This window comes from Schistocerca nitens, chromosome 3, assembly GCF_023898315.1.
Source record: "Schistocerca nitens isolate TAMUIC-IGC-003100 chromosome 3, iqSchNite1.1, whole genome shotgun sequence".
Lineage (NCBI taxonomy): Eukaryota > Metazoa > Arthropoda > Insecta > Orthoptera > Acrididae > Schistocerca > Schistocerca nitens.
The window spans coordinates 188,975,722-188,987,596 of record NC_064616.1 but is presented as its reverse complement, the minus strand read 5'-3'; positions in this window follow the sequence as shown (position 1 = coordinate 188,987,596).

Sequence of the window (11,875 nt, the reverse complement as noted above, 5' to 3'; positions counted from 1 at the left end):
TGCCAAACCAGTCTCATTTATTTGGTGTGTGTTACAATTGCTGCAATATTAGGCAGGCCTATTTCATTTAATCTAGCAGACAGTGGCAAAATACACGTAGGCTAATCAGATTGAGAAACCGCACCAGTCGTGGGTACTATTTGTATTAACAGCTTTTTAAGTGTTAGACAACGACGTTTCGTTTTGACATGTAGCAAGACGTTTGAAGAACTTTGATGATGTAATACATTCTTTCCCAGAAAGGAAAGCATGCCACGTAAAGCTGTAGCAAGATTAGAGAGAAAGAAATGCTAGTACCTAAGGATTGAAGAAATGTGTACTGTCTTGCTTGCCTCTTGTCTTTACTGGTTTTATGTATCCTATATTTAGTTTTATGTCACACAAAACAGCAAGTTATTAGCTAATAGGCAATAAAGAGTGCAAATTTTCTGAAGAGTTCTTGTTCCCCCTGTTACAAATAATCCCATCCTGCAATAGTAGCGAGGGGCAGGCCGACTGGGAACAGGGGAGACACCATAGAACAATTTTAATTTCCACTGTTCTGAATATAGTTTGATGGCATCCATTAAAAAATATTACACGTTTCAATTCCTCAAAGCGAAATACAGTGACGTGCGACAGAGCAACGCTGTGTGAAGAGGTGTGGCACTGCACTTTGGCATACTTCAGACCAAATAACATGTCTTACATTTCCTCGAACACATATGTTTTATGTATTAGGCGCTTCAGAAAGATGTGCGCTACAAAATGGATATATTTTTGAAAATCTGATTTTTTTTTTAATTTCTGGTGTCCCACTATCTAGTATTGCCCCGGTTCGGAAATATCGTTGATCCGGGACTGATGTACTGAGCAGTCTGAGTAGTCTCCATGTGACCCGTGTTTACGTTTGGTGATCTTCGTTTATTGTCCTCACGTCAAATAAAAACAACGTGGATTTCTGTGGACGGGAGCTATCAAGTGACTTAAAATACATTCACGTAATTACGGAAGGCAAAAATATGTTATTAGTTTCAGATTTTATTTTATTTCCACCATTCTGACAGTCAAGCATTAATCTCCTTGCAGAACAATGAAGTTATTTTTGTCAGTTTACTGAAGGAATTTGGCTTTTATTAATATTTTCCGCTGAAGCAGTCAATTTATTGAAACGAAGTGATTAATTCCACACTACTGGCTAGTTTCAACTTTCTCTGCATTTCAAGCGCACGTTTTCATCTTCCAGCGCGTATGACATTATGACAATAATAAAGAACCAAACATATACAGTACTGGTACTCCAAGAAAATGTACTTCCGAATCTGGACATACGAATGTGCACTTTGAGCTGAATTATGCGCTATGGTATGGTTTACTAAATTACGATGCTCCTGGAATATCCTCTAATGTCTTGTTTCTTTTATGGCGTAATGTAAGATCTTTTATTGTTTTACACGTACGAACATACGGGCTTCCTGCGTCATCGTAGCTGCGCAAGCGCGGTGACGCCTGCTATCTGACGCTATCTGGCAACTGCTGAAACCAACCTGTTTCTAAAACGTCGCTGGACAATATTGCGGACGGTTGTTTGAAAAGCGTTACTTTCAAAGTAAATTTTCTTTTACGCAATTTGAACTATGTGCGAGAATGTACGATGAATTTCTTAAATCACAGAGCATTTAACTCTAATTTAAAAATCAACTCTTTGAGGACGATCGTTTGGAAGAATTTCGAGCCCAGAAAATCAGAGATTTATGTGTTGTTAAAAATTTTACTGTCACATTTGTGTGATGTGTCTTAAAAGTGCAACACGTGCAAAAAAGATCAACATTATATGTGAAAGCTTAGCTTCTCTTGCAGCTTATTAATCTTCGAGACCAATATTTTATGTGAAAGTTTTCTTTTCTTGTAGCAACACTATGTATATTAATTTAAACCATTAACTTTTCCAATTTATGTTTTCGCTCTACTTAACAGTGATGTTGCTATTGGCTGACTACAACGCGTGCCCTATGCTCTGAATATCCGCTGTCATCAGCTGGCGAGATCACGTGACATGAGCTATGATTGGCTTACAAAAGCACATCGCAATCTCGATTTCAATGCTTCGGAAAGTAACACGCGGTGTGTGGTGAATTCAAATTTATACTTTCGTAATATTAAAATATGTAGTGTACATGTTGCTGCACATCAAAGATCATTGCACGTCCTCTCCTGCCAGAGGTTTGAGTCCTCCCTCAGGCATGGATGTGTGTGTTGTTCTTAGCATAAGTTAGTTTAAGTAGTGTGTAAATCTAGGGACCGATGACCTCACCAGTTTGGTGGTTTCACACAAATTTGAACATTAAAATCTTTCCAAAACGTGATTTTTTCCCCCGAGTTTCGTGTTCTAAAGTGCCGGGTAATTCTATGCTGATGTGTAAAAACCATAACCATTCAAAGGATTGATCATTTTTACAGTTCCGAGGAAAAGTATGCTATCACTTAACACGGAAATAGTGTATTTTCATCTGGGAGAAAGTGTATTTTTAACCAGGAAATCCGGGAATTTTATTTGCTTGTCCGCATATTCACCTTTCTGCTGTACTTCGGTGCCACACAGATGACATGTCAGTATGTAAGATTTGAGCTCTAATAAACGTGCACAATTCATATTGGATTGAATTGGATGTATGGAGGGATACACACAGTTCATATGTAATCACACTGATATGCTATTCTAAGGATCACAATCAAGTGAGTGCCAGTTTTTAGAAACCAAGAGGCATATCACATTAGTTGCAGCAAGATTTTTTGCATTACTGCAAGGTCTTCTAGGAGGACCGTTTCATTTGATGTGTTGAAAACGTGCTCTCCATGGATTGCTTATAAGCTTATATAATGCTATCAAATTCAAAATGTGGCTTTATGGTGCACAGTGTGAAACTATTGCACCATGGTAATGTAAAATGACTTTTCATGGTGTGGTACTGTGACAAAGGAGATATATCTGTTGGTAGCACAAAAAAGTGACTGCTGCTTTAGGTCACTTAGTGTACAGTTTAAAACAAAATGATAGGGGGCTTGTGTATTATCTTCATTAATAGTGGGAAAATGTAATAATGTTCTTCCCTATTCAGTAACCCTATGTTTATATGATACAGGAATAAATTAGTAGCTTTTCAGAGCAACATTTGATACCGATATATCTGCTGCAGGGAGACATTCACAAATTCTTCACACACGCTGTTGATCAAGTTGATGAATAGTGGTGCCAAATATGATGAATTCAACAGCTCCAGTTGCCACTGATTTACTCATTAACATGTAATGACCAGTTTTGACTTTGTGGAAGATAATTATCAGTTCGATATCAAGTTCAAAAAGAATGTGAGCTCGTAATATTGATAAAAAGGAAAAGTCTTTTTATAAATTTAAACAGAGAAATGCTATTAAAGATGTACACAGCAGCTGTGCAGCATATAGTAAGTTACAGTATTATAATGAATTTAGGCAAGGGAAGGTCAAATTACGATCATTATCAATGTCAGTAATTAATTCAGGGGAGGGGGGGGGGGCAGAGAATGTATAAACAACTTATTAGGTTTGGTGTCTTAAACTATGTCAAATGGGATGTAAATGTCTGGAAATAGACAACCAATCAACCAATGCAGAAGCAAACCAGATGCTGAATATGAGGGAGGGGGAGGGGGAGAAGGAGGAGGAGGAGGAGGAAGAGGATGAGGATTGATGATGAGGCATTGATGAACCTCAGTGCTACGAAGCACAACACGAGTGTGTCATCAGCACTTTCATACTTCAGTTATGAAGAAATTGGCACAGTTTTAGAAATTTATGCTGTCGTATGCATTACAAGCAGTGCCGAAACAGAACAAACATTACAAAATGAACAATTACAGGAGGGCTGAGGTGTAAAATGCTCTCTGGTACAAGGAGAAACAAACCTTTCCGTAGCAACTTAAGGAAGCAGTAGCGAGGACATGCCACACCGCAGCAAAAGTGTGACATCACTTTTTTTTTACACGAGGAAGAACTACAGTTAAGTTGATGCCAGAACAGTGAGCAAGAGAAGGAAGTTGCTGGTAAAAAAAGTACAGTACAGAGTTATAGTTCATGTTTTCATGTGATATCTAGATATTTCCTTTTTCTTGAATTAACACCTTAAAGACTGTTCCCAAAGCTAATAACGGATTACACTTCTGGGATAGTGGGAGACCCACGATTGCCTTGAAATCACTGAGACCCATTACAATAATGCTACTTTAATCCTTTAGCCATAACCGAAATATCCAGATTTACTAAAATCTGCATCACAATATTAGGCTATGGCTATTGTAAATGGATATAATACCTAATGCTCCAGTTGAATGAACTATTCTTTCATATTTTCATTTTTGTGTGTGTTGCAAACAAGAGTGCTCGTGTAATAGTTTGTGGGGGAGGGGGAGACACCTGGGGTTATAGAGTATTTTCAATATTTCTGAATATGAATAGCGACTTGAAGTACCCATGAAAAAGTTTCACATCCAACACTGTTATCAACCTGCATAATACCGACTTTTAAATAATTTTCTTGAAAGAAAAAACACCTGACTACACTATATTTTTTCCTCTCCCTGAGAGCGTGGGGGGGGGGGGGGGGGGGAGGAGGCAGTGGTAGCGCCCTCCTTGCCCACAGGTAATTGTTCCCTTAGCTGCAAAAACAAAAACTGTCAGTGTGGCAACTGTGAAAAATTAGAGAGAAAGAAAATACTCTTGTCATTTGAGTAAAAAGTTTATGAAAGAGTTTCTTTGTAAATTGATTTCTCATCTAGCTCTTCGGGAATTAAATTTTCCTCAATCCAAACATTGATTTGAACATCTTGATGAGTAACAGATATGGCCATATTGAATACCCTACCTGTGAACTGAAATATTCAGTCAGATATAGAGGTAGTGACAGATTAATTCTGATTCCAAACCATGCAGCAGATTAGCATTTTTCACATGTCAGAAACGGTCTGAAAAGCTTGTAAAGGTGTTGCAAGACAGGTTCTGCTGTGAAATTATTGCTAAGAAAAAATTCAATATATTGTGCTGTTTCTGAGTTGTTTATCATTGTAGTTAGCCTATAAGGCCAGTCATGTGCACAGATTCAAGTAGCCTGCCAGAGGCGAATTTTCATTTGACTAACTGAAAAGAAAGAAACCATGGGAAATCATTGGATGGTAGTAAGGATCAAACCCAAAGCCATTCACATTAACGAGCTCTCGTTTGCAAGTAATCGACGAAAAAATTTTTCGAAATTCCCCATGATACCCTAGTGTCTTAAAAATAATGGCACAGCCTAGTGGTTAAGTGACATTCATAACATGCAGACGATTATCGGTTCGAATCTCGCCAGAGGATTTGAAATTTTTATTTATAATTCATTACTGAAATGACTTTGATCATTATTTATATGCAGTTAATTGCTTTAAATTTAATGTTTTTTTTGTTTCTACTTCTTTGTAACATCGTGTCAACTATTGTAGTGATGTTTCATCTGTTTTCAGTTTTTTTCCCTGTCATTGTTCTCTGTATTAGTAACTTTGTGCATGTGACCTGAATTATTTTTATTTGTCTGTCATAATTTTGAAACATTTGAAATTGGCAATCTATCTGTTAAAAACTGAAATACATATAATGCAATCTCCTGATGTCCACAGAGAATCACTGCATCAATGATAGGTTCTATGCGTTCTCTATTTTTTCCATTTGCTCCACTAAACTTTGTTCCAGGCAATATTCTATACTGGTATATTTTGTCTTGTTCATGATATTGTGAAAAAAAAATTGTCACCAATGATTACAGCAGCCTTATAGTACGTGTTGCTCACATGGATTTTGAAATATTCAAGACTAAGCTTCCACTTCGAAAACTTGGAGCTTACCATTTTGATGTCTACCTTTACCCAAACCTGTCTTAACAAAAAATGCACAGTACTTACAAATGGAACCTTCCTCTTTGTTAGAGTATACAATCCAAAATATTCTTCCATCCAAGTTAGGCTGAACTTATTATATTGGCCACTTTGCAAAGTGAGGGGAAATTTGTAAGTTGCGATGGGCACAAAAGGGTTTTGGAAATGTTGTAGCTTCATGTGGTCATCAACTTTTCTGTTATTTGGTAGCGAACAAGTACATGTCATACTTACAGTCTGCTGGTGGAGTGTCAGAGCTTGATGTGCCAAAGAAAGATGTTGATTTTGCTTCAGGACCATAAAAAGGTGAATTTGAATTGACAATAACACTTCTATTGTTTGAAAATGGCACTGGCAGCAACTGTGGTGGACCATCCATTTTCCCAGCCTGAGAGGACAGAGTTTCTTCTAGTCGTGGTGTTTCGGAGAAGCATTTCAAAATATTTCCAATTTTTGTTTTGTGGTGTTTTGTCTTAGCTCTCAAAATTAAGACTTCACTATACTAGCCACAGAAACACAGGTATTTGCAACCCTGTCATATCAACAATTTATCAACTGGTAACACATAGAATCATGTACAAAACAAACTAGAACATTTTCCGGTCAGCACATGCTCTGGCATTGTGTCCTCTATAATGGCATTGTTTCTGTATTCATTAACGTTCATTTACGGGTACTGTAATATGCTGAGACTGAGCTTGTACATTTTGTATTTAATTCACCACTGATATTAAATTGATATATGTTACTAAAAGAAAACTGAATACATGTAATGTTACTATGTAATGGAAAATGTTGCTTAAATAAATAAGCTTTAATGCTTGAAAAACTCTATTTACTATCAACCAGTCACCATGTACAATCACGCTAGTTATTAATGATTCTCTTTTGTGCAAAGATTGATTCAGAAACAGTCATATTGTAGCACCATGCAACCCGCTTCTTCACATACGGAGGCAGAGGTGTCGTTAATCCTTTTTTGTACCCAAAGTAGTACAGTATTGTGTGCAGTTGAGTGAGTAAATAAAACATGCCTATAATTTCACATTTTCCTCTTAAACACGCCACTGAATAATTCCACCTATGAAACTAAATACAATGTGATCATTTTGGTACAGCTAGTTGAGAATGGAATGAATGTGAAATGAATTGAACTGAATTTGAAAATCAGTGTTAGTTAAAGAATAATTATGTCTGTCAACAAAACAGTGCGTGATCGTTGTGGTACAACTAGTTGATTATCTATGGTTATGAATCCAGTATGAATCTGCTACCTTACTGAACTTGCCATGGGGCCCACTGTTTGATTCTGTGGAATGAATGCGTTATACTACATCAAGCACTAGTACTCTAGCCAACTGCGACACATCTACCATACATCCTTAAGAACTATTATAGTGCATTTACATATAAATGGCACCCTTATAACTGACTGTGGTACCAGACCCGGTCATGCTATAGTGGTTTGAGGAGCACTCGCATTGAATTCTTAGCTATCAAAGTCGTCTGCTCCGAATGTATCTGGAACACAATTGGACATCAGTTCTGTACCCATAATGTATGGGTGTTTTGTGGAAACATATGATGCCATATACGTCAGGAGGATACAGCTGCAGAACTGACTTATCTGTGTTGAGCTGGTCAAACCTATTTAAATGATACCAATGTGACCAATGTGAACCGTTGCAATAAATTATATAATGTGCACAAGTTTATCATGTTCTCAGTATCCACGGAACCTCAACAGTCTGCTTGCTCGATCTGCCAGTAATTGAAAGCTTGCATGTGAAATGTAGTATAAATAGTAACAACAAACCTCTTTATCGTGGCCGTCCACAACATTGGCGAGCAAAAGGCTTCCAACACAAGTGTGTTGCTGAAGGAATCGCACCCACATTCATTAGAAATGATTTATAAACCCTATGCAAATATGTGATGTATGTGTCCAACAATTAACTCATTGTACAATTTCTGTGACATTTCTGAGATTTACTGTGCCACCATCTGTCTTTGTTTGCAAACCTGTGACGCTTGTCATTGTTCATCTTGTATGCAGCAAGACGAGACTTTCATTAATTGAAAGGGACATGTCTAGAGCTATTTGCAGCACTTGTGGATACAAGACTTTCATACTGATTTTGTTCACCAACAAAATGTGATCTTACAAATAATGAGTGACTGAAATCACAGACAGTAGATCTCCATTTGAGCAAGACAATACCACATATTCATCCTGGCAAGGTCAGTCCACAGAGTACCTATATCATCTCCATTACGATGACAATGAGCTGCATGGCTCACAGGTGCACCTGATGTTAAACCTCAGAAGTACCATTATAAATCTGCTAGAGATGTTGAATATTCTATGTACAATGTAAAACACTTGTAATTTATGTGAGAAATCGCTCAAAAATTGCAATACTAGCTTGATTGCTTTCTGCTTATCGGAGGGGTGACTGAATTTTCATGAACTTTTAAAAATATTAAATTATTGAATTATTTTAAACTAAAGACTTTCACGTTGCTCCCACTAAGCCATAAACATTATAAAAGCAATTAGGTATACTCTGCATGCTTCCTCAGTGAGTATATAATATATTACTGCCAACCATTCCCTTGCGTATTCCACTCACAAATGAAGTGGTGGGAAACGATTATGTACTTCTGTAAATTAAGTGTTCTTTGTCCAGTGGCCTCATATGTGTTGTGAGAAAAACGTCTGGTGTGTATACAGGTGTAACACATATATGTGCAGATAATTTTATTGGTGACAGACAATGTACTGAACAACAATACATCAGTAATTACTTCATTTGCAGACTAGTAATTATGGCAATTAGAGGCAGCAGGTTTTTAGGTTGGTTGGTACCTTCAGGTATATGAGACAAGAGCAAGCTATTAATGCTTATTTTGCGCTGGGCAGCAGGTCAGATTCTGAAGTGTGGAGACATGGACATTAACCAGTTATCCTGTACTGGCAAGTGTAATCCACTTAGTGGTGCACTTACGACCATGCAGAAAACATCAGGTAATAAATTATGTGATGTGTCTGTGGAAAGACTGTTTCATGCAGAGAAAAAAACGAGCACACTGATGTTTGCACATGTTAAGGTACCACATATAAACATATCTGCACCTATACCCATTACACCATGTATATACATCTACAGCAGATGTGTGTGTAGTACTCTCTGGCTGATTTTACTTTAAAATATGGACCTAAGGACTGCTGAATGGCGTTGAATTATCATTTCATGCACATTGTCATTGTGAGTTCTGCATTTTCGTCTTGTATGCATACATTGCTTTCAACAGAAAAAGTTTTCATTTGAATGTATTTCAGTTAAGAATGAGCTACTGTTTCAAAAATCATGTTTCAGTACCTTTAGACCCGTCAGGGGCTTACCCAATTAATGTAACACAGAAATCATTCTCGAGACTTCCAGAAAATTCAAAAGTATATCACTAGGTAACTATGTAAACATAATGCAGTTGAGAGATGAAGTACCACCAAACATGTGAAATTGCGAATCATACCATTATGATTATGCTCATGAAAACCTTTCACCATTAAAGAGGAATCGGTTTTTGACTTTGTAAAGATCAATTCTTATTAGAAAATATCGTGCTTTACATGGTGGGTTCTACGTTTTGTGTGCAATTCGAGATGTAGCAAAATCATCAACAACATTTTAGTACTTTGTATCACAGAATCAGCACTGTAGTTCAGACACGCTATTAAGCAATCGTTCCTGTTTTCAAGATCTGGTATTGAATGTTGCATGTTTTCGGATTTCAGTACAAACGTGAAAGTGGTCTCACCTATGGCCTCAGCCACCAAGTAACGGTACTGTAGCGAGGGGAGAACGAGTGTATACTTCCCTGCATTAAGTATTCTCTATCAAGTGGCTTCGTCTATGTTGAGACAAAAATACCTGATACCTCTACATCACTAACACAGGGTGAGTCACCTAACGTTACCGCTGGATATATTTCGTAAACCACATCAAATACTGACGAACCGATTCCACAGACAGAACGTGAGGAGAGGGGTTAGTGTAATTGTTTAATACAAACCATACAAAAATGCACGCAAGTATGTTTTTTAACTCAAACCTACTTTTTTTAAATGGAACCACGTTAGTTTTGTTAGCACATCTGAACATAGAAACAAATACGTAATCAGTGCCGTTTGTTGCATTGTAAAATGTTAATTACATCCGGAGATATTGTAACCTAAAGTTGACGCTTGAAACCTCCGACGTTCAGTTGCGTGTTGTAACAAACACGGGTCACGGTCGGCGAGCAGCATCTGCAGGGACATGTTTACGATGACGACCGTGTTTACGAGTGTGGCTGTAGGGCACTGTTGTGGTTTGGTCTAGTTGTCGCAGTGTCCGCATGTAGCGCTTGCTGCTATTGTTATTCTGCATTCGTCTCCGCACGCAGACCAACTGTAGTACACCGTGTTACCAGACGTCTGTGATAGTGTAGTGTTGTAGGAACTGTGACCATGGTGTATTCGAACTCTGAAAAGGCGGAGATGATACTCATCTATGGCGAGTGTCGACGAAATGCAGCTGAAGCCTGCAGGGTGTATGCAGAACGGCACCCGGACAGAGAGCATCCAACGTGCCGCACATTGTTAAACATCTACCGCCAACTGTATGCAACAGGTATGGTCGCAGCACGCAAACTGGTCCGTAACAGGCCCGTCACAGGAGAAGCGGGTGCAGTTGGTGTGTTAGCTGCTGTTGCCATGAACCCACACATGAGTCCACGGGACATTGCGAGAGCCGGTGGACTGAATCAAAGTAGTGTCATGCGCATACTGCATCGTCACCGCTTTCACCCGTTTCATGTGTCGCTACATCAGCAATTACATGGTGATGACTTTAATCATCGAGTGCAATTCTGTCAATGGGCATTAACAGAGAATGCGTTGCAGTTCTACCTGTTTACCGATGAAGCGGGTTTCACAAACCACGGGGCAGTGAATCTACGGAACATGCATTACTGGTCCGTGGACAATCCTCGCTGGCTCAGACAGGTAGAGCGACAGCGACCGTGGACTGTAAATGTATGGTGCGGAATCACTGGCGACCACCTCATTGGTCCTCACTTCATTGCAGGGGCCCAAACAGCTGCAACATACATCGCGTTTCTACAGAATGATCTGCCAAGGTTGCTCGAAAATGTCCCACTGGAAACGCGTCGACGTATGTGGTATCAGCATGATGGTACACCTGCACATTCCGCAATTAACACTAGGCTGACCCTTGACAGGATGTTCGACGGGCGTTTCATAGGACGTGGAGGACGCATAAATTGGCCAGCCCGTTCTCCTGATCTTACACCTCTGGACTTCTTTCTGTGGGGTACGTTAAAGGAGAATGTGTACCGTGATGTGCCTACAACCCCAGAGGATACGAAACAACGTATTGTGGCAGCCTGCGGCGACATTACATCAGATGTACTGCGGCGTGTACGACATTCATTACATCAGAGATTGCAATTGTGTGCAGCAAATGATGGCCACCACATTGAACATCTATTGGCCTGACATGTCGGGACACACTCTATTCCACTCCGTAATTGAAAACGGAAACCACGTGTGTACGTGTACCTCACCCCTCATGGTAATGTACATGAGCGTCAGTGAAAAAGACCAATAAAAGGTGTTGGCATGTGGACGTAATGTGCTGTTCCAGTCTCTTCTGTACCTAAGGTCCATCACCGTTCCCTTTGGATCCCTACGTAATTCGGTGCTCTCCGATACACACGATCGAACAGCGGAGGAGTGGTACTCAAGCGTCAACTTTAGGTTACAATATCTCCGGATGTAATAAACATTTTACAATGCAACAAACGGCACTGATTACGTATTTGTGTATATGTCCAGATGTGCTAACAAAACTAATGTGGTTCCATTTAAAAAAACGTAGGTTTGTGTT